Source organism: Salmo trutta, chromosome 7 (genome assembly GCF_901001165.1).
Source record: "Salmo trutta chromosome 7, fSalTru1.1, whole genome shotgun sequence".
Lineage (NCBI taxonomy): Eukaryota > Metazoa > Chordata > Actinopteri > Salmoniformes > Salmonidae > Salmo > Salmo trutta.
Window position 1 is genome coordinate 51,028,993 of NC_042963.1, and position 22,266 is coordinate 51,051,258.

Below are 22,266 nucleotides of genomic sequence, written 5' to 3' on the forward strand. Positions count from 1 at the left end.
ATATTTTATGTGTGGTTGTTATGGAGATATTTTGTGTTATGAATACACATAGTAGAGTCTTGCATTTCATCAGTTGGAGCTTCTTCCTGAGGGGTTTTCCTCTGTATTGTTAACATCCAACACCTGCTGAGAGACAAGAAGGAAAAGATCATTTAGTGCTGAAGAAATGTCTCCAACAAAAAGCGGCCAAAAGCCTCAAAAGTCTTATAAAATGGAAAAACTGTGCAGAAAGTGGCAAAATGTTGCAAGAAAACAGAAAAACAACCAGAACAGCCAAACTCTTAAAAATAAATAAATCACTTTCAAATAAAGCAGTAAGGTAATTCTAGTACTGAGTCATAGTTAATCAAATGTAACCACTCCTTCAGACTATGGCATAGCGTATTAAACTTTATTAGGTGTTAATAGAGACACTGATTGATAAACGAGTCATCTAATGTAAGAGCTGTTAATCAAATTGTGTGTGTGTGTGTGTACGTACAAGCATGCGTTTGTGTATGTGTGCGTTGCTTTGAGTGTGAATGCGTGTGTAGCTGTGTCAGACCCAGTACACCTCTGTTGATACACTCTGAGGTCTCTGCAGTGACACTAGAGGGATTGATAGCTGTACCATTGTCATTTGCCCTTCAATTCATTACCATGGGGCTATTTCAGCTAAAGAATTGCAAAGGTTTCAAGGGTGGGGGCGCTATTTAGGGTGACACTCAAAAGGACTGCGACAGCTTTTCCATTCCCCCAAGTCTGACTCAGTGGTAGCATCCTGAGAGGATATCCCTAGTTGGGCTTGGACTGGGCTGAGGGTGCTACTGATAATACAGTCTATACTGTATTGGGGAACTAGAAAAAGTACCACTGTCGGGTGAAAGATACTTGGGCAGAAAGGCGTACTGTAATAAACATATCAACTTGATGCTCATACAGTAGGTGCCACGTCTTTCTGCTCTGTGCCAGTACAACTGCATCAGTAAATACTATGTTACTAGTCTCACTCAACAGCCATTGACCTACTGAGAGAACAAGCCTTTAAAACATTAATGTTGAGTGTATAAGCCTGGTGACTTTGCTGCTTAACCGGCTGGTAATCCTCCACAGCACACAGGCGTAATGCAACAGTAATGGGACAATACAAGCAGCTGCTCTGTGGCATGCATGGCATCAAGCCGACGCTCGGCACGGTATTCTGCGGCTCCTGGTGGCATGGGGTGAACTACGTAGGAATGGGTCTGCGTCCCAAATGGCACACTATGTAGCGCACTACTTTTGACCAGGACCCATAGACCCTATTCCCTATGTAGTGCACTACCTTTGACCAGGACCCATAGACCCTATTCCCTATGTGCGCACTACTTTTGACTAGGGCCCATAGACCCTATTCCCTATGTAGTGCACTACTTTTGACCAGGACCCATAGACCCTAATCCCTATGTAGTGCACTACTTTTGACCAGGACCCATAGACCCTATTCCCTATGTAGTGCACTACTTTTGACCAGGGCCCATAGACCCTATTCCCTATGTGCGCACTACTTTTGACTAGGGCCCATAGACCCTATTCCCTATGTAGTGCACTACTTTTGACCAGGGCCCATAGACCCTAATCCCTATGTAGTGCACTACTTTTGACCAGGGCCCATAGACCCTATTCCCTATGTGCGCACTACTTTTGACTAGGGCCCATAGACCCTATTCCCTATGTAGTGCACTACTTTTGACCAGGGCCCATAGACCATATTCCCTATGTAGTGCACTACTTTTGACCAGGGCCCATAGACCATATTCCCTATGTAGTGCACTACTTTTGACCAGGACCCATAGACCCTATTCTCTATGTAGTGCACTACTTTTGACCAGGGCCCATAACCCTATTCCCTATGTAGTGCACTACTTTTGACCAGGGCCCATAGACCCTATTCCCTATGTAGTGCACTACTTTTGACCAGGGTCTATAGTAGTGCAGTATTCAGTGAATAGGAAGCCATTTGGGAAGCAGGACAGTGACACGGTAGCCATCTAAGGAGTGTGAAAGGTTCTTTCTACAGGGAAACAAGGTCAGGGGGAACAGCCTCTTTAAATATAGAACAGCAATGCAGTGAGGCAGGGACCTTTTGAAGGAGCCAAGCCCAAGATGACTAGCAGATTTGATTTACGGTGGCCAGCAGAACACAAAGAGGACGATGGTTGTAGGAGTTGCGGACACCTGGTTTCCATGGGAGGGGGTCGTAAATCAATTCGACCTGTGTGTGTGTGTGTGTGTGTGTGTGTGTGTGTGTGTGTGTGTGCATCCTTCAGAAGAGACACTTTTCTTAGTCTCACCTCCTTTTCATGTGTGACGATGTCACTCACAACAGGTTCGGAAAAGCCCTGTTTCAAAACACACACAGACACAGAGACCATGGTGAGAGAATTTGCTTACCATTTCTGACAGATTTGCTCTTGCCTCTGACTGTCTCCTGTGAAAACAAATGAGACTGTATTTAAGGGTGTATCCTGTCTTGTTACTAAACCATGCGACCTTTACCAGCGTGACTGTATTTCAGGCTGTATCCTGTCTTGTTACTTAACCATGTGACCTTTACCAGCGTGACTGTATTTCAGGCTGTATCCTGTCTTGTTACTAAACCATGTGACCTTTACCAGCGTGACTGTATTTCAGGCTGTATCCTGTCTTGTTACTAAACCATGTGACCTTTACCAGCGTGACTGTATTTCAGGCTGTATCCTGTCTTGTTACTAAACCATGTGACCTTTACCAGCGTGACTGTATTTCAGGCTGTATCCTGTCTTGTTACTAAACCATGTGACCTTTACCAGCGTGACTGTATTTCAGGCTGTATCCTGTCTTGTTACTAAACCATGTGACCTTTACCAGCGTGACTGTATTTCAGGCTGTATCCTGTCTTGTTACTAAACCATGTGACCTTTACCAGCGTGACTGTATTTCAGGCTGTATCATGTCTTACCAGGGGCCAATCCTTATTACTTATTAACATTTCTTTGTGGAGCTCAGATTCACAAACTGAACAAAAAATGTAAAAGCAACATGCAACAATTTCAAAGATTTTACTGAGTTACAGTTCATATAAGGAAATCCGTCAGTTTAAATAAATTCATTAGGCCCTAATCTATGGATCTCACATGACTGGGATTACAGATATGCATCTGTTGGTCACAGATACCCCCCCCCACCCCCCCCTCCCCCAAAAAGCTAACAACGTGGATCAGAAAACCAGTCAGTTTCTGGTGTGACCACTATTTACCTCATGCAGCGTGAAACATCTCCTTCGCATAGAGTTGATCAGGCTGTTGATTGTGGCCTGTGGAATGTTGTCCCACTCCTCTTCAATGGCTGTGTGAAGTTGCTGGATATTGTCGGGAACTGGAACACGCTGTCGTACACGTCAATCCAGAGCATCCCTAACATGCTTAGTGGGTGATATGTCTGGGGAGTATGCAGGCCATGTCAGAACTGAGACATTTTAAGCATCCAGGAATTGTGTAAATAATGTATTGTGTCATTTTGGAGTCACTTTTATTAGTTAGTTAGTCTGTAACTAATAAAAGTGACTCCAAAATGACACAATACATTATTTACACAATTCCTGGACGCTTAAAATGTCTCACTAACTTTCTCACTCATCATTATTCATGATTCATGCAGGACTATCTGTAATCATGGTAGCATCCACATTAATGTAAAAGTGTTTAGAAACATATTCTATTCTTAACAAATATATTACTTGTTAAACAAAATCTCTTTCTCTGAGCAATTATATTACAATAAAATAATATTATTTCCCAATTTCTTTGAGCAGACAATATAGCTCAGTATTTGAATTATTTATTTTATTCAGTCGTTATTGCTCATCTTTATCAAGGGTGTCAATAATTTCGGACCCCTCTGTATGTCCTGACTGGCACAGATGTATTTTGCCTTCACACCAAACTGCTGATCAATGCAATCCATATGTCCCTTCACATAACATGTACAGCATTTCTCTAAATAAGGATTTAAATATCAATGGTGAAAAGCCACATCAGAAGACTACAGTTCCCAAAATGCCATTCTTCTAGTCAAAGCCACTATGGAAATTAAGGATGGCCACATACTGTACAAACAGATATACTGCATGTGAGAAGGCGATATGGTGTTTGATTTGATAGGGCATAGTGGGAATCTAACCCACATGAGTCAGACCTGTTTCTGTTCTGATTGTTTTCTTCCTATAAAGGTGCAGCTGACCCATTCTGTGTCATGGTGAATAATTACAGCAAGTTACAATAACTCAGTAGCCTGCTGTTTTGACATCTCCCATGGTCATTGTTTGGTATGACAGAAAAACTGATCTGTGATCAGACTAGACTGAGTTCCTGGTGGTATAATCTGTAAAACTTTACTTATGCTCAATACCAATGACCTCTTCTGCCCATCGAGATTTAAATGTGCAGTCAATTAAGAGGACTGCTTCAAATGGGGAGGGATCACAGAGTCCTGTTATTGTTACTGGACACCCGAAGAAGCATTCGATATCTTTGTCACTCTGTAGATAGTTACTACATTATTGTGGTCCAATCTCCTAATTTACCCCTAAACCCAACACACAATTATTGGACAGGCGTTCGCAATAATTATGAAAAAATTCCACCTAGCTTTTAAGAGGGCAAGATGAAGCTATCACAACATTGTTTACACCCATCAAATCCTCTCAGGTCTCCATTATTTTATCATATTAACTAAATATGCAGGTTTAAAAATATATACTTGTGTATTGATTTTAAGAAAGGCATTGATGTTTATGGTTAGGTACACGTCGGAGCAAAGACAGTCCTTTTTCGCGAATGCGCACCACATTGATTATATGCAAAGCAGGACAGGCTAGATAAACTACCAATTTGTAAGTCGCTCTGGATAAGAGCGTCTGCTAAATGACTTAAATGTAAATGTAAATGTCCATAAGTGTCTGGGGCTAGGGGTTGATTTGGGACAGGGCCATCGTCTGGTCTACTAGCTCACCTTAGAAGGGGAGGAGCCCTTTGTTTCCCCATAGGCTGCGCTTGTTGCCGACATCCACGGGTTTCAGGTCCTGCAACAGAGCGCAGAGCGCGCCATGGGGAAGGAGACATAGTGAGACTGTAGTGCATTTAATCTGAACTAAAGCTTGGATGGAACTACGTGCGACAATGTTTGTTGAATGATCATGAGTAAATTATTAATAATCTATTGGCTAACTGTAGGTTAATGTTTCTATTAATGGTGCATTCAAGAATGTACTTTTTAAAGATATTAAGTGCATCTCGCTAATGTAAAGTACGCTTTGGACCATACAGAACCTGTCCCACAGTTAAAATGAAGCAGGAGCCAGAACAGAAAAGTCCAGCAGAAAGGAAAGTTGAAGTGGAAGACCAAGAGGATGAAAACGGCAGAACTAGCAAAGTAGAAGAGAATAAAATAAGTTGCTAAGCAACAGTAACTGATAGATATATAGAAATGTCCTCAAAAGAAATAGCCAAATACAAATCTAACCTAAAGATGTTATATTACATACAGAAGAGTGCTATAGAACTTCTCTCCATGAGAGGGAAGCCTTGTAGTGTTCACATAAAAGCAACTTGGCTCCTACAAGTTCTTGTGGCTGGTAGGAATGGGACTAAAGATATCCCCTCATAAATTTGAGGTTAGAACAATGTGCCTTGTCAATCAACAGTAGGTCTGTATGTGGGAACATAGGTTCACAAACTGTCCTGAGTGTCTCTAAAAGAACAGGAAAGATTAGCCTGCTAGCTCGCTATAAAGAATAGGACACATTCACTGTCATCACACTATTTCAAATGACCTTCCTATCACTGGACATGGCTAGGATATGTGTACAGAAATGATCTAGTTTAACTCTGTAATTTTGGTCTAAATTCGAAATTAAAACAAATCAACTGTTTTGAGAAAGAAAAAGTTGTCTGTTATGAAAATGGTCGTCAACTGAAAACATTTAAGGGACTTGACCTTTTGTTCTCGTCTTAAACAGAACTCCAGAGGGAGCCGCTCTCTGATTGGTCAAATATGGACAGCCTCACAATGTCACCAAGATCTACAACGTCCCCTTGAGACGCTGTTTACACACTTATATATGCCATGATGTACTCTACCAGCTGTAAGATAACCTTGAACCCATAAGAGCCAAGCAAGGTGAAATATTGACTCTGAGAGTGGCTGGTGTGGTGAGGGCAGACCCAGGAAGTTATGTTGGCTCGATGCCACCTGCCACAGAGCTATCATTCTTCTACTGCTCGCTTGGTCTTTTTCTGAACAGTAGGCGACACGTTTGACATGATGCGTATACAAATCCTATTTCAACAAGTGTAGTAGACAGGTCTATGTACCTGTAGCTACCACTACCAGCTCTCACAGCTTCATGTCAGAATTAGACGTTCATCCATGTTTCTCAAATGTATAAGTGTTTAAGGTTAAGTTTAGGTATTAACTCTGAATTTTTAAGGTTAAGTTTAGGCATTAAATGCACATTTTGAAGTTTAAACATTAACTCCGAATGGTTAAGGTTTAGGATAGGCTTAAAACAAAAAATAGAAATCTGTTTTTTATATCACTGGATTCGAACATGCAACCTGGAATCAAAAGTAGCTGCTTAAGCCGATCCGCCATCCCCTTCCACAACCCTCTAGCAAAACCGAACCCTTCCGCAACTCCCTAGCAAAACCGAACCCTTCCGCAACTCCCTAGCAAAACCGAACCCTTCCGCAACTCCCTAGCAAAACCGAACCCTTCCGCAACTCCCTAGCAAAACCGAACCCTTCCGCAACTCCCTAGCAAAACCGAACCCTTCCGCAACTCCCTAGCAAAACCGAACCCTTCCGCAACTCCCTAGCAAAACCGAACCCTTCCGCAACTCCCTAGCAAAACCGAACCCGACTTGAAGGTAACAGCACCCATTGTTGCCCCTAGTGTCCAGTTTCCACATCATCTCCTGACGTCCTCAGACATGGATGGACATTGAATACTGACATGTATCACGGGTGGCCTGCCTGGCGACCCCACCAGTGTAGGCCACAAGTTGAAGGGTAAATGGATAGTCGTTTACACTAGACAACAGAAAGCCCGACATTCAAGTCAAAGAGCTCAATCGTGCGTGTGTGTGTAGCCTTACTTCAGCCTTCTCAGCTGCCTTGCCCGTGTCTGCTGGCCTCTTTCCCCAGCATTTAGTCCGTCCGGCCACGCCTACTTTAATATCAGCAGCATCCTGGGTAGAACATGAGAAGTACGTTCATTCACTTAGTAAGAGAGCCTCTCTCTCTCTCTCTTTCTCTCCTCTCCTCCCTTGCCTTATTCATAGATTTGGGGCATTCTGTGGCCCCCACAACATTGCCTTTCTCCCACATGGTCTTGATGTTGCGGATGCTGGGGGTCTCAGGCAGGTCTGAGAATGGAGACTTGGAGGATCTGACATCCTGGTTGGTCTGTGGATAGGAAAGTAGACATTTTATCAGGATTTTCTTAAACTAAAATTAACCAGACGTGACAGCTAACAATACATCCTTATTTAGGAGGATGCCACATTTGAATAAAAACGAGGGAATGGGAGCCAAGAAGGTATTGAATATCTTGCCTGATAGCATCTTTATTCCATGTCCACAATGTGTCCACAACCATATAGGATAGGATCAACTTAAAAACTGGGTGGTTCAAGGCCTGAATGCTGATTGGCTGAAAGCCATGGTATATCAGACCGTATACCACAGGTATGACAAAACAATTATTTTTACTGCTCTAATTATGAATGTAACCATTTTCTAATAAGGAACCTTGTGTCAATATAACAGGTTTTTAATTTAATTTTTAAATTTAACCTTCATTTAACTAGGCAAGTCAGTTAAGAACAAACACGGATGACGCTGGGCCAATTGCGCGCCGTCCTATGATACTCCTTATCACAGCCGGTTGTGATACAGCCTGGATTCGAACCAGGGTGTCTGTAGTGACGCCTCTAGCACTGATATGCAGTGCCTTAGACCACTGCGCCAGTCTGGAGCGCCACTGTTAGCATACAGTACAGGTACAGGTACAATCACCTAACATGTTTAACTTTTCCCAGTCTCTCTACTTTATTTGAGTTTGACCTGTGAAGCGCTGTGTGCCCACTGCTTACATAATCATTGTGAGGATGCCGTACACAGGAGGCTGCTGAGGGGAGGACATATCATAATAATGGCTGGAACGGCCCCAGTGGAATGTTTGATGTACTGTACTTGATACCGTTCCACCCATTCCGCTCCAGCCATGACCACGAGCTTGTCCTCTCCATTTAAGGTGCCACCAACCTCCTGTGATGCCATATTTGACATCCAGTAACATGAAGTGTAGGCCTAATGACAGTGTGATGGAATACAGTATCCTCTATTTATACAGTATGTGTAGCATTGAGTCTTATTAATGTACTGTAGGTCTCACCTGAACTGCAGCAGTGTAATGTTCCAGTGTGTTACCTATCTTGGAGACAATAGGCGTGTGTGATGTCTTACAGCTGTAGGAGGAAGAACACAGGAAGCAGCCTCGGGCACCTCGGGTGCTCATCGGAGTCCGAGTCTCCAATATGAACCCGAGTGGGCAGATCTCATCTACGAGGACAGCGACCGCGCAGTCTTTTCTGGCGTGACCGGTAGAATTCAGAGAGAGGGTATGAAGATGTCCAGCGAGGACACACCGCAGGTGAAGCAGGAGGACCTCAGCAAGCGGTGAGAGACCTCACATTCGACATAAGGCACAGGGACAACATCGACTGGCCTCAGTTTGTCAACCACATTCTGAAAAAACACCAGAGAGTTCAAGCCCTCCTGGAAGGTGTCCGCCGAACCCCAGGTGCTGGTCGAATGGTGGTTCATGCTCGGACACATAGACTGCATGATGCTGGTCAAGAAGAGGAACGGGCCGGAGCACGTCTTTGTGGTGGAGAACAAGGGCACTGTGGGAACGATGGTAGGCCGCGCTTACAAGAAGGGAGCCGACGGAGATGCCTTGGTGGACCCGAATAGCGCATACAGTCTTCAGGTGCAGGGTTACCTGATGATGTTGCCAAAAGTCCTCACGCCAAAAATCCTCCCGCCTCCTGCCTCGGACTGGAAGCTCAACGATAAGGCCTTTCTGATTTTCAGGGACTACACCGCTTCTCCCGTGGAGTACCACATCTACACGATCTCCCATTGCAAAAAACTGCAGACCAAGCTGGAGGAGCTGAACCGCTACATGATAGGCTCCGTGTTCAAGATAGTGCTCCTGGCTCTGGAGACGGCTTATAATTTGTTGCAATCATTCGAATCAATTGGTCTGTAAAATGGTCGAATGTAAAATTTGCTCGACCTATCCTTTCAAAACTTGTGCTTTTTATTATACTAAATAATAAAGACGACCACGGTTCGAAGTTTTATTCAAATCACTGCACATCCACAACAGTCTAGTCTTGACAACAGTCTTAATGACAACAGGTTTAATCTCAATTCAATGTTCTTATATTCTTACGTAGAGCAATCTTTGAGTGACTTGACGCTTGATGTACATGTAGACCATATTCATCTAGACAGATATGCAGTTTTTTTGTTTGTTTTACATGCAATTTTTCAATGGGTCAGTGGGTCTCTATACTCTATACTCTGCAACCTCGGTGATACGATTCGTTTGCACGGTCTGCAGGCGCATCACATCATGGGGGGGTCATGGGTTAGTCATCCTTTTCGTGGCGGGTCGACGAGAAGCCCCCCCTCTCGAAGGTGAAGGCCGTCTCGAGGGATGTCACCTCGGAGCGGGGGGGGGGGGGGGGGGGGGGGTCGTCATCAGAGCAACTCGAGGGACCCCGCTGGAGGACTTCGGGTCTCGAGGAAGGGCTCTTCTTCGAGCAGTCCTCGTGTAACTTCTTGTAGAGATCGACTCACTCCATCTCTTCGAAGACGACCATCATGACCGAGACGGCTCTTGTTGAGTACATCAACATGATCAAATCAACCACGTTCCAGCTGTATTTTGCCCGTTCCAAGGGACTCCGCTTGATGTACCTGGGATCGTTGGAAAGGACTGGCCTGTTCAGGCAGTCCTTGAAAATGTCCAGTTCCTTCTCAGTGAAACTGTCCATAACACTGCTCAGTTCAGATCGAGAGTAGTCCGCCTCAATGGGTTTCGGGTGAGGACTCCAACCGACGCACTTCCTCGCTCTCGAGGAATCCTCCTTGTGAGAGAGGGCTGCGTGCTCTGTGTGCAGTCTCTCGTACAGCCGGGTGTTGATGCGGCTTAAGTCTCTCATCACGATGTTCACTGCCAAGTCGCCGCACCGCCCTCGGATCAAGCTCACCACATCCCAGGGTTTAGCGTATTCCAGGTGGATCGCCGAAGGACGGCTCAAGGCAGGGAGCTCGGGGACCAGGGGACCTTGTCCTTGGGCCAGTTCATGTTTAAATCTATCAAACTCTGAGAACGTGAGGTCGTCCAGGTACCCTGCTAGTGCAGAGTCATCGATGCGTTTTGACATCTCAGCAGGAGGGGAGGTCTGGTTCTGTGAAAACGACAGACTACAGAGGGTTTTAACTTATAAGGAAGACTACGTATCGGGACCGAGTGTGTCTAAAAATGATGTACGGGTACCGTGTTTCTACAATCCTCCGCGTGTATATAGACCGGGTTCGTCTACCCGTTCCTGGCTTCTACACAGACCCCCCCCCCTCGCTACAGGGTTATAAGCTTGTTTGAGCATTTTGGTATGTAGGTATATTACAATCTTCCAGCAGTCTCCTGCTGTGAAGAGGGACGACGACACCAACATGATGGCTGAGCCTTCCGGATCATCAAGCGAACCAGAGGCAGTAGTTGACCACCCCTGTTGGCCTACACCAGAGGCTCGTCGACGATGAGAAGCCGAACGAAGCGGCGTCCCTGGCGAAAAGCGTTGCCAGTTACTTGATGACGGAGCGGCTGCCGTGGATGGAGGAAAACGGCTGGTGGATGGGCTTTGTCTCTTTTTCGAGACCTACGCCAACTAGCACATGCTCTCTATCTCTATCTCTCCATTTAAGTGTAATAAGTGTATAACAAAATAACGTGTGTGTGAAAGAGAAGAATCGTTTTTGCTCTATAGAACCAAAGAAACAATAAAATAACTCACTCACTAAAAACCCAAGTCTATTGCAATATTTGGTTTATTCGTAATCAAAGTTGAGTCACAGCCTTGCTCGGTAACAAACAACACACATACTTTCTCTCCTTTCTCTCTTGGAGCCAACAAGCCTCTCTGTTTGCACCTACAATGGGTTTGTGTTTTTTTTTAAGCACACAAAATGCTATGCTGTTGGTGCTGCAGCTTTTTGCCCAGCGAGATCAGAGACCGTTGACGTTGCAGGATAGCGATCACCGTCTCGAAGGTTTTCAGCGCATCTTTGCCCTTGATGGAGCCGAGGCCCGGCTCGAGCATCCTCATCTTTTTCTTACGAATCGCCTCGTCAAAGTTGCCCTTGAAGATGTCCCCCGAAGTGTGGAAATCTCATTCAGGCCGTCCCTAATCGCGACCAGGATGAGGTTGAGCTTGCTGGGGGAGACAAGGATCTTCTCCACCACAGCCGCTTTCAGGGATCCTATCTCTCTGAGCACCCACACGCTCACAGGGACGGCTTGCAATAAAAACCTGGATACCATCCGGTAGCAGATGTCCAGTCGGCTGCCTTCAAGCTGAGAGCAAGGAACGACGCCTAGCTCTGTGGTGTAGGGTCTCCTGAAGTCGTTGAGGTAATTTTTAAACTTCTCAAAATTTGCAGCGTCGAGATTCTCCAGGGACCTGTTCAGTTCAGAGCCATAGGTCCTAGTTTTCAACTGGTGCAAAGGAACACTGGTGAAACAGACTCAATCTGACAGAGCAGCAGCCTCGGCCCGCGCGGATCGAGCGGGTAGTCTGCGCGGTTCTTCAGCGGAGGCTGTGTGTTTCGTTGGGCATTGCGTGCGTCAAGACGTTGAGGTGTCCTAGATCTTCCAGGGCTGTCCTCATCTCCACGATGCTGGAGCTGCAGATCATCATGTCATCATGTCGGCGAACGTCTCGGGGTCGGTGGCTTGCAACTCCAGAGACTGGGCCTAAATCTACATGTCCACTACCGCCTGTTTCAGCTGCCGATACTGGGCCACCGATATGGTATCGAAGTAGGGGACCATAGCAATGTAGTAGTAATTGTGTTCGGTCTCCATTGCCGGCGCATTGCTCGTCGTCGATCTTCCCCGCTTTATTTTGGTCCTCTCAGTTTGTTCAATGGCTGCTGTCTTTTTTTGTAAGACATATTAGTTCAGTGGAAGCCGTGGTTATTTAATAATGCAGAACGACCTAGGTTTGATGTTTCGGAAACAAGTTTTATTGCACAACGGACATGGGGCCACAGTGTCTTCTGATCCCTCCTGTCTCAGCCTCCAGTATTTATGCTGCAGTAGTTTATGTGTCGGGGGGCTAGGGTCAGTCTGTTACATCTGGAGTATTTCTCTTGTCTTATCCGGTGTCCTGTGTGAATTTAAATATGCTCTCTCTAATTCTCTCTTTCTCTCTTTCTTTCTTTCTCTCGGAGGACCTGAGCCCTAGGACCATGCCTCAGGACTACCTGGCATGATGACTCCTTGCTGTCACCAGTCCACCTGGCCATGCTGCTGCTCCAGTTTCAACTGTTCTGCCTGCAGCTACGGAACCCTGACCTGTTCACCGGACGTGCTTGTTGCACCCTCGACAACTACTATGATTATTATTATTTGACCATGCTGGTCATTTATGAACATTTTAACATCTTGACCATGTTCTGTTATAATATCCACCCGGCACAGCCAGAAGAGGACTGGCCACCCCTCATAGCCTGGTTCCTCTCTAGGTTTCTTCCTAGGTTTTTGGCCTTTCTAGGGAGTTTTTCGTAGGGAGTTTTTCCTAGCCACCGTGCTTCTTTCACATGCATTGCTTGCTGTTTGGGGTTTTAGGCTGGGTTTCTGTACAGCACTTTGAGATTTCAGCTGATGTACGAAGGGCTATATAAATACATTTGATTTGATTTGGTTTTGATGCTTTGGGACCAAGTTTTTGCCAGACGGAACCTAGTTTTTGACCGCTGCCTAGTTTGTAGAACAAGTTTTTAGGTCAGTTTTTATAAACCCATCTCTCAGGTTATTTATGTCAACCCGAGGGTCTTGAGCTCCGCAGTACTAGACTGAGAAGTATCCTCAGCAGGCCCCCGGATAAGATTTGTTTTACAAAACGAAAAAGGACTAAGGGTCCCACAGGCCGAAGCGAAGTGGAGCGAGATTAATTTCCAGCTTGATCCCTCCGGCAGTCCCACAATCTACACAGACATTGTCTTTAGAAACGGAAAGTACGTCCCCATTGGCATCGATCCATACTGGGATGCCAGCATGGGGCCCCGCATCAAGTGGATGGAGGCTACGAACGGAGGCAGGAACATTCCGCCTTCTGAAGATTCCCCCTTTGCTATGAGAGTGAGATGATGGCTCGGATGGCTCTCCATCGAGTCGACAGCCGAGACCCGCTCCGAACTGGACTCAAGATACCCCGCGGTTTGCCGGCTGCATAGGCTCAGCGTCGAAATTAATCTCATCTCCACTCATTTCAGCTTTATATAAGAGAGGTTCCGGTGAAGCTTTCACTAACAAGGCCTGCTGGCATGGTGACAGATGATCAATTGTAACTGAACCGAGCAACAGGGTAATTATATGATCCCCTTCAATCAGAAACCCTGAGAATATCTGAAGTGGGATTTAGATAATTGACAACAGGGATTAATGTCACCTGTTAGGTCAGTCCCTGCTTTTTTAAGGCGTTGCCTCCTCAACAGAAGATTCTCAGAATAACAAGGAGTGTGTACCTCTTTCGTACACTTTATAAGTCTTGTTTTTTAACATAAAGAGAATTTTACAACTTAAACCTATATTTTTTAGAGTAATTCTCCTTACCTCTTTACTTTTACAAATATATTGTAGTTTTACTCTGGGTATTCTTTTTTTTACTTTTACATTTTTACATTCTAGATTCTGGATATCATTTGTTTTTAATTTTATAATGTTACATTATTATTATTCATATTATAATAATGGTTCTGTCTATTACTGTATGACTGTTATATTTACATGTTTACGTGAAGATGGGTGTGTTGTTTCCGGGGAAGTCCCCCTCTTTAATTTCTTGAGAAATATACTTGGCTCTGTATTCACTCTGCCTGAATAAGAACCCATTATCCCTGTCTGCAGACTCCCCTGGCACTCACTCTAAGTGAGAACTCACTGCACCCTGTTTGCAGACTTGGCGTGTCCTATAACTGTCACTCATCTTGCAGTTGTTTTAATGCGAGGGAAAAGCAAATCTCCCCAAAGAGAAACTATAAACCCTTTCCTGTAGAGATACACCGGGACATCAATGTCCTGCCTCAGGTGTATTATCAAATAAATACATGTATCGTTACTATTTTATGTAGCCTAGTTTATGTAGCCTAGTTTATGTAGCCTAGTTTCGCTTTGACTGTATCTTATTTCAGAGGGCGATGGCTTGCGTAACTGCACACACGGACATGATAACTATGATATATGTTTTGTTAAAAAACAAATTTCAATGTACAGTCGTGGCCAAAAGTTTTGAGAATGACACAAATATTAATTTCCACAAAGTTTGCTGCTTCTGTTTCTTTAGATATTTTTGTCAGATGTTACTATGGAATACTGAAGTATAATTACAAGCATTTCATAAGTGCCAAAGGCTTTTATTGACAATTACATGAAGTTGATGCAAAGAGTCAATATTTGCAGTGTTGACCCTTCTTTTTCAAGACCTCTGCAATCCGCCCTGGCATGTTGTCAATTAACTTCTGGGCCACATCCTGACTGATGGCAGCCCATTCTTGCATAATCAATGCTTGAAGTTTGTCAGAATTTGTGGGTTTTTGTTTGTCCACACGCCTCTTGAGGATTGACCACAAGTTCTCAATGGGATTAAGGTCTGGGGGGTTTCCTGGCCATGGACCCAAAATATCAATGTTTTGTTCCCCGAGCCACTTTGCCTTATGGCAAGGTGCTCCATCATGCTGGAAAAGGCATTGTTCGTCACCAAACTGTTCCTGAATGGTTGTGAGAAGTTGCTCTCTGAGGATGTGTTGGTACCATTTTTAAGTCATGGCTGTGTTCTTAGGCAAAATTGCAGCAGACTTTGTGAAAATGTATATTTGTGTCATTATCAAAACTTTTGGCCATGACTGTACATTAAACTCAATTGCAAAAAGACAACCAGATCTCTTCTTTTGTCCTCCCTTACAAACCAACTTTAGAGACCGGAAAGGGGTGTGTGTTCCTTAAAGTTCATTGTCTCCTAGTAGATCATCTCGATAAAGGTCAAAGTAATGTTGATTAGTTTTTGCCTGTAGAGAGACCGAGTTTTGATAACTTCTACATCGACCAAGTTTTTTTTTTTTGGAACAAGGGGAGTAAACAAGTCGTTGATAAAAGCTGTTGCTGTTTGGTGGCAGTCAGCCAGCCAGAAGCCTGTTCCAGGAACATCGCTTGCTGCCTCCTCCACAGAAGATAAAGAAACACAACAACGATGCAGGGACTATTGGTACTAACCGGAGTGATAGATGAATATATGGTCGCTTCCGCATTGTTGTGTAATGTTTAGTACAATGACGCCAGAGGAGGGGGGTGATCCTGATGATGCTTGATGTATCGGGATCGAACAGCAAAATCTTACACATTTTACGAACTATGTGTGGGGTTGGATCTGGAATATATTTGTATATCTATTCGGGTCACCGCTAGAGGGAGCTGGTAACTGATACCCATGAGGTTCATTGATAAGCTGGTGTTACTTGATCATGTATCATGGTACCGCTAGAGGGTAACTGTTTCTCCCATCAATATCTACCCTCACAGGGTATTGTCTGTGTGTCACCATGGATCTGCCCATTTATAGGGGTAAAGATTATTACGCTACATACGGCGAAAAAAATTATGATCCCATGTCACGTGACCAGTGTCACACGGATGACAATAAACGACCAAGAAAGCTCCTTCTTGGGAGAGGATTACATATTGTCGTCGAGTTTGAATTCTCTAACAGTCAAGAATCCCGCCTGCCAGACCACCGGGATTTATAGTTTAGAGGATTGCACAAGTGGACCTTAAAGTGACGTGTTTTATCGAATTACGGGTCACAGTCCCCTCATCAATGTTAAACCAGAAAAGACAGTTCATATATTTTCTTCTCCTTCCTCAGATAGGACAATCAAGGTGAAATTACCAAGTGTCACCACTGGGATCGTGTCAGCGATGAATATTGAGATAAAGTTAGACAACGTGAATAGCGCACAAAGGTAACTCTTTGAGGTTGCGATTATAAAAACAAAATCCCCAAAATAACAGAGTTTTTTTTGTTGTTGTAATACAACACTACAAAACACTCTATCTATACAGAATTGAATTGATATAACACACAGAATGGAATTGGTCGTCTCAACTCTGGTCTTGACTCTGGTGCGAGTGCTGGTTCTGTAGGGGGTAGTTCTCGCTCTGGTGTACCTGGGGGTCCTCACCGGTCCCGCAACTGTGTCGTTCTGGAGATGCCTTGGTATCCCCAGCCGGTAGATGTCACTCTGGGCCAAGTCGATCAACAGAGTATCCTGGTCGAGGCTATTGGGGCTGTTGGTTACAAAGACACACCTGATCGAGTATCCTTCTATTCTGATGTGACCGTCTTGAACCAGCACATCCCTCAGGGTCAGTGCCGTGGTGGAGTAATACACATAGAATGTTGGGTCATCCCCCCCGGGACTGCGCTTTTGAGCCCTTCAGGCCCTCTACAGATCAGAGACTCTCTCGGTCAGATCGAGGCCCCCGTCGCGTCGAATCCAGGACCGAAACTTAAGGTGAATCAACTGGACATCGCCAGGGCTGTGATCGAGGGAAAGAAAGCTCCGGCTCTGCTGTCTCAGAACGATACCAAGAAATGGAAAGGGGAGCTGGCCTCCGACTCCTCGACCGGCTCAGTTTTTGCCGCAGAGCTCACCAAACTCTTTGCAGAGCATCAGCAAGAGCAACATCACTCCAAGCAGAAGAAACAGATTATATTCAATTCCCATTCTCAATGAAGTGAACCCCATATATTGGAAAAAGAAAAACACATCGGTTCGTTCTACAATCTCAAAATATTGTACGTCTCATCATGTTGTCACGACCACTCGATATGACCCCTGTAACTTCGGAGAGGCCGGGAAGAGGTCGAAGTAGACCGGGATGAGGCTGACCGCCGCTGCAAGGAGACTCTGCTGGCCACGTCTCTGACTTCCAAGGAGCGCTGGGTGTCGGACACGATCGACCTGTACATGAGGTTGGAGGGGCTGACTCTGACACTGCTCAGCGGTGACGCTGGCTGTGGCAAGTCGTACGCCCTGTCCTTGCTGTACGGCAGGCTCACCTCCATGGGAGTCAGTGTGTGCCTGAGCGCCATGACCAACAAGGCAGCGGCCTCGCTTTCCGAAGCACGCCCGGCCGCGACTCCAATCACGTTCCACCTAGCCATGGGCTACAAGGAAAAGTTGGTTCGGCCCGTCCGAGTTCAAGCTATACTACGAGAGGCTGTACTATCAAGAGGCCAGAACATTCTCCGCTACGCTTGGGCGCCCGAGCCTGGGCCTGCTTCGAGACTCTCTTGTAGGACGGCTTCGCTGGTGGTGCTCTCCGGGAGCGTGTCTCCACTGCAGCCGCCGGGCGATGGGGCCCCGCTGTGGAAGAGTCTCGAGTTCGAGCGGGAGCTCGCCAGCCGCGCTCTGCTGATTGTTAACAGGAGGCAATTTGACGACCCGCCTTACGGCGAGGCCCTTTCCTACTTGCATTTCAACACCGTCACCAAGAACGCCAAGAGGATATTTCAGGCTCGGTTGCTGAACCTGGAGAAGATGATGAACCCAGAGTTCAGACCCGACAGCCTCCAGGTCTTCCACAGCAACAATATGAGAGCGAGAGAGAGAGAGAGAGAGAGAGAGAGGTTCAACCTTTACACAAGTGTGGAATATTCAGGTAGAAAAGTGACCACTTCTCACAGTCATTTGTACCAAACAACACAAATGCAGACAGACACACAGACTCAAAGCCTGGGTATTGTCTGCTAACAGTAAACTTATCTCCTACATCTCTAACTCATACCCCTTTTTCTACAGCATACTTTGGCTTTCTGTCTGTTAGACTTCGTCCACCTGGTAATAGGGGCAACAGTGCTAAACAGATTGTGAATTATTTTTGTAGTATGAGAAATGCATTTGGCCCAAAAAAATCTACTCTACATGATGTGTGCAGTCATCATCATGAACTAACTGTACAACAAACATTGTAGCAATTTGAAAGACATGCCCAATATCTGACTCTACTGTCTAATTGAGTTCAGCTTAATGTAGACATGCCCAACATCTGACTCTACTGTCTAAATGAAGTCAGCTTAATGTCCTGGCCACAACAATAGAGGAAAGCACAATGCTGCCAACTATGCCATTATTCAGTGTTGCACCTAGCACATTACAATAAAGCTCCAAAGGAGGACAATTGTTGAGATGAACTGGGTATCATCTGGTCTCTGTCAGTACTGTCCTTTCCAGTCTGCAGGAGAGGAGCAGAGCGGCTGCATCCCAGACCCACAGGAGTGAGATCTGACAGAGGCCAGAGCTATTCTGCAGACTGGAGACACACACACAGAGAAGGAGACCTAGCTCTCCAAACAGCACAGCCAACCTGTTCTCTAATGAAAGAGCAAAGCCATAGAAACATTCCCTTTAAAAGGTGCATAGACAAAAAAGGGGCGATCGGATTCAATCTAGTGTGGAGTAAGTAACTAAGTCAGTCAGTCAGTCCGGTTTGGCCGAGGATCAACACTGCTGAAACTAACCAGCCTATGACTGAGGGGATGGGAGACTGGCCCAAAGCTGTCTGGCAACAGTTCTCCAGTTATCCTATGCGCTCGAATACAAGCGAGTGTGTGCGTGCCTGCAATGCTTGTGTGCCAATACTGACTGAGGTTTACCAGTGCATGCCCAGTGACAAGGATGAGTTTGGCACAGAGATCAGAAAGCTCTTACGGAGTTCAGAGGAGACAGTCCTGAAAGTCTCATCCACTATATTAGATCCATATCACATTGTTCACATCCTGTATGCTGATGTCATTACTTTACTGCTTCCTGGCTGGTTTACTGTAAAACACCTTGTGATATCGATCGATCGATCGATTGATTGATTAACAACCAGTGTTGGTACTATTACAAAGTGCATTACCTAAGGTCATAATATTTCCTACATGGGAAAATCCAAGCTGAACACTATCACACAATACCCTACAGAATGTACAGAATGATCACGACCTGCTGCACAACATGCCTGTTCCATGTATTCCTCAGAACCCATCCCCTGTTCCATGTATTCCTCAGATCCCATCCCCTGTTCCATGTATTCCTCAGAACCCATCCCCTGTTCCATGTATTCCTCAGAACCCATCCCCTGTTCCATGTACTCCTCAGAACCCATCCCCTGTTCCATGTACTCCTCAGAACCCATCCCCTGTTCCATGTATTCCTCAGAACCCATCCTCTGTTCCATGTACTCCTCAGAACCCATCCCCTGTTCCATGTACTCCTCAGAACCCATCCCCTGTTCCATGTATTCCTCAGAACCCATCCCCTGTTCCATGTACTCCTCAGAACCCATCCCCTGTTCCATGTACTCCTCAGAACCCATCCCCTGTTCCATGTATTCCTCAGAACCCATCCTCTGTTCCATGTACTCCTTAGAACCCATCCCCTGTTCCATCTAGATACACTGAACTAAGCAGGGGAGTGTGTGTGTGTGTGTGTGTGTGTGTGTGTGTGTGTGTGTGTGTGTGTGTGTGTGTGTGTGTGTGTGTGTGTGTGTGTGTGTGTGTGTGTTTAGACCGGGTCACTCACGCCTCTGCCTCCTCATATCCATGCGCTGGTCCAACCCGTCATCCATGATGACCTGGGTGCCTTTCTTCTGTTCAGACTGAACGAGACCAACACAGACTGGTGAGCTTAACATCATTACACAATTAAGGCAATCTTTCTCTGAAATAAGACTCTTCTCTGTACAGAGGTCAGAATGCTGAAATGAAGATTGTGTAAAAAGGTTTTCCTTGATGTATTAATTAAGTGAAAAGGCCCTGTCTGTAGGGGGTGTCATAACCTTTGACCTTATATCAGAGGAACCCTGAGAGTGACATCATTGATGATAAAGTGTTTGTAGTCCCATTCACATTAGATAACATGGCACCATTAAAACCCGCACAAAACATTTGAATAGTTCAAACTGCTGCTGTATATTGAAAGCATAACCAAACCCTGCTTTTCTCACATCAGAGCTCCGGGTTGTTACTCTGTAAGGATGCAAGAAAAACTCAACGGTCTAACCAGCCCTCAGATGATGAAATCTGATATCCTCATCATCATCTTCATTGCAATCCGCATTCTCTGCGACTAACTAGGCTAATAACATAACAGGCTGACCATGCATCGCTATGGAAACACTCCCAAATACAACAAACACTAAGTGCAGGAAACACAGAAACACACTAACATGAAACCCACTGGGACATGTGCTGGTTCTGTATGGGCTTGAGGAGGAGGAAAAGTCCCTGAGCTGTACAATAACTTAGCTGCAGTGAGTAGCAATTCTTAGGCTTAGTCCATGTGCAGCCCTCCCTCCTCTCTAAGAATATCAAGTCCACAGTCTGGTTTATATATCTCTGCTCTCTCTCCTACTGCACAAATCATTCCTGCTTGCTCTTTCAGCAGCTATAACTATCAGCCTCCCTCCCTACCCCTCTCATCCTGCCTCCCTCTTCCTTCCTTCTCTCCCTCCCTCTCTCCCCCCTCTCATCCTCCCTCCCTCTTCCCTCTCAGCCTCCCTCCCCTCCCTCCCTCTCATCCTCTCTCCCCTCCCTCCCTCTCATCCTCTCATCCTCCCTCCCTCTTCCTTCCCTCCCTCTCCCCCCTTCTCATCCTCCCTCCCTCTTCCTTTTCTCCCTCTCCCCCTCTCCCTCTAGCCTTTCATCCTCCCTCCCCCTTCCCTCCCTCTCCCCCCTCTCATCCTCCCTCCCTCTTCCTTCCCTCCCTCTCCCCCTCTTCCTTCTCTCCCTTTCCCCCCTCTCCCTCTCTCCCTCTGTGCTGCAGAAGACAATGTCTATGGCACTCCGTGTTGGACGATTACTGACTTTTCTAAGGTGTGTATGTATTCTTCTCATCATGGGGGAAAGGGGGAAAAAGAGCATCTGAAATTCACCACCTATTGTAAATGTAAATAACAAAAGAGATTTAAGAGATAATATTACACTGGGTATCTCTGCCAAAGCATATATACTACTCTATCTATAAAACACTGTGTTAGTTAGTCATAATACATCTGTATTTAGGGCTGTACAGCCAGGCAGACCAGGATGTATTTAGTGAAGTCCATTACATAACATTATAAGTCTATAGAAACCCTTGCCAACTCACAAACTCACTAATGCCAAGACTCTGAACAACAGGCTGATACAGCTCCTCTGAACTGAGATGTCAAATCTGTCAGAGCAGCCCAATTTCTTAAAATATATGTCACAATAATAACTCAACATTATTTGACGTAAGAAATGTATGATTTTCCGTTCACAAGTGACTGACTTATTATTTGAAGGTTGTCCTGTTCAGAGTGAGTCTGCTTCCACTGAGAAGAGACGTGATTGGCAGAGACAATAACAGAATAGTTGTTGAGGAGTAAACAGATGCTGAAAGAAGTGAATTATGGGATGGGTGTATGTTCATAACTACTGCCAATGAAATGCTCTTTTGATATGATCCTTATACTGACTGGGTATGTCATTGACAGCTGCCTCTACTGTAAATTCACAGCTCACTGCCAATTACGTCCAGAATGAGACGAACAGGGTGATCAGAACAGTCACAGAGTAAGGTAACACAATACATCATTACATATTATATTTATTATATATTATATTAATACATAATACAGTCACAGAGTAAGGTAACACAATACATCATTTATTATATATTATATTTATTATATATTATATTAATACATAATACAGTCACAGAGTAAGGTAACACAATACATCATTTATTACATATTATATTTATTATATATTATATTAATACATAATACAGTCACAGAGTAAGGTAACACAATACATCATTTATTACATATTATATTTATTAT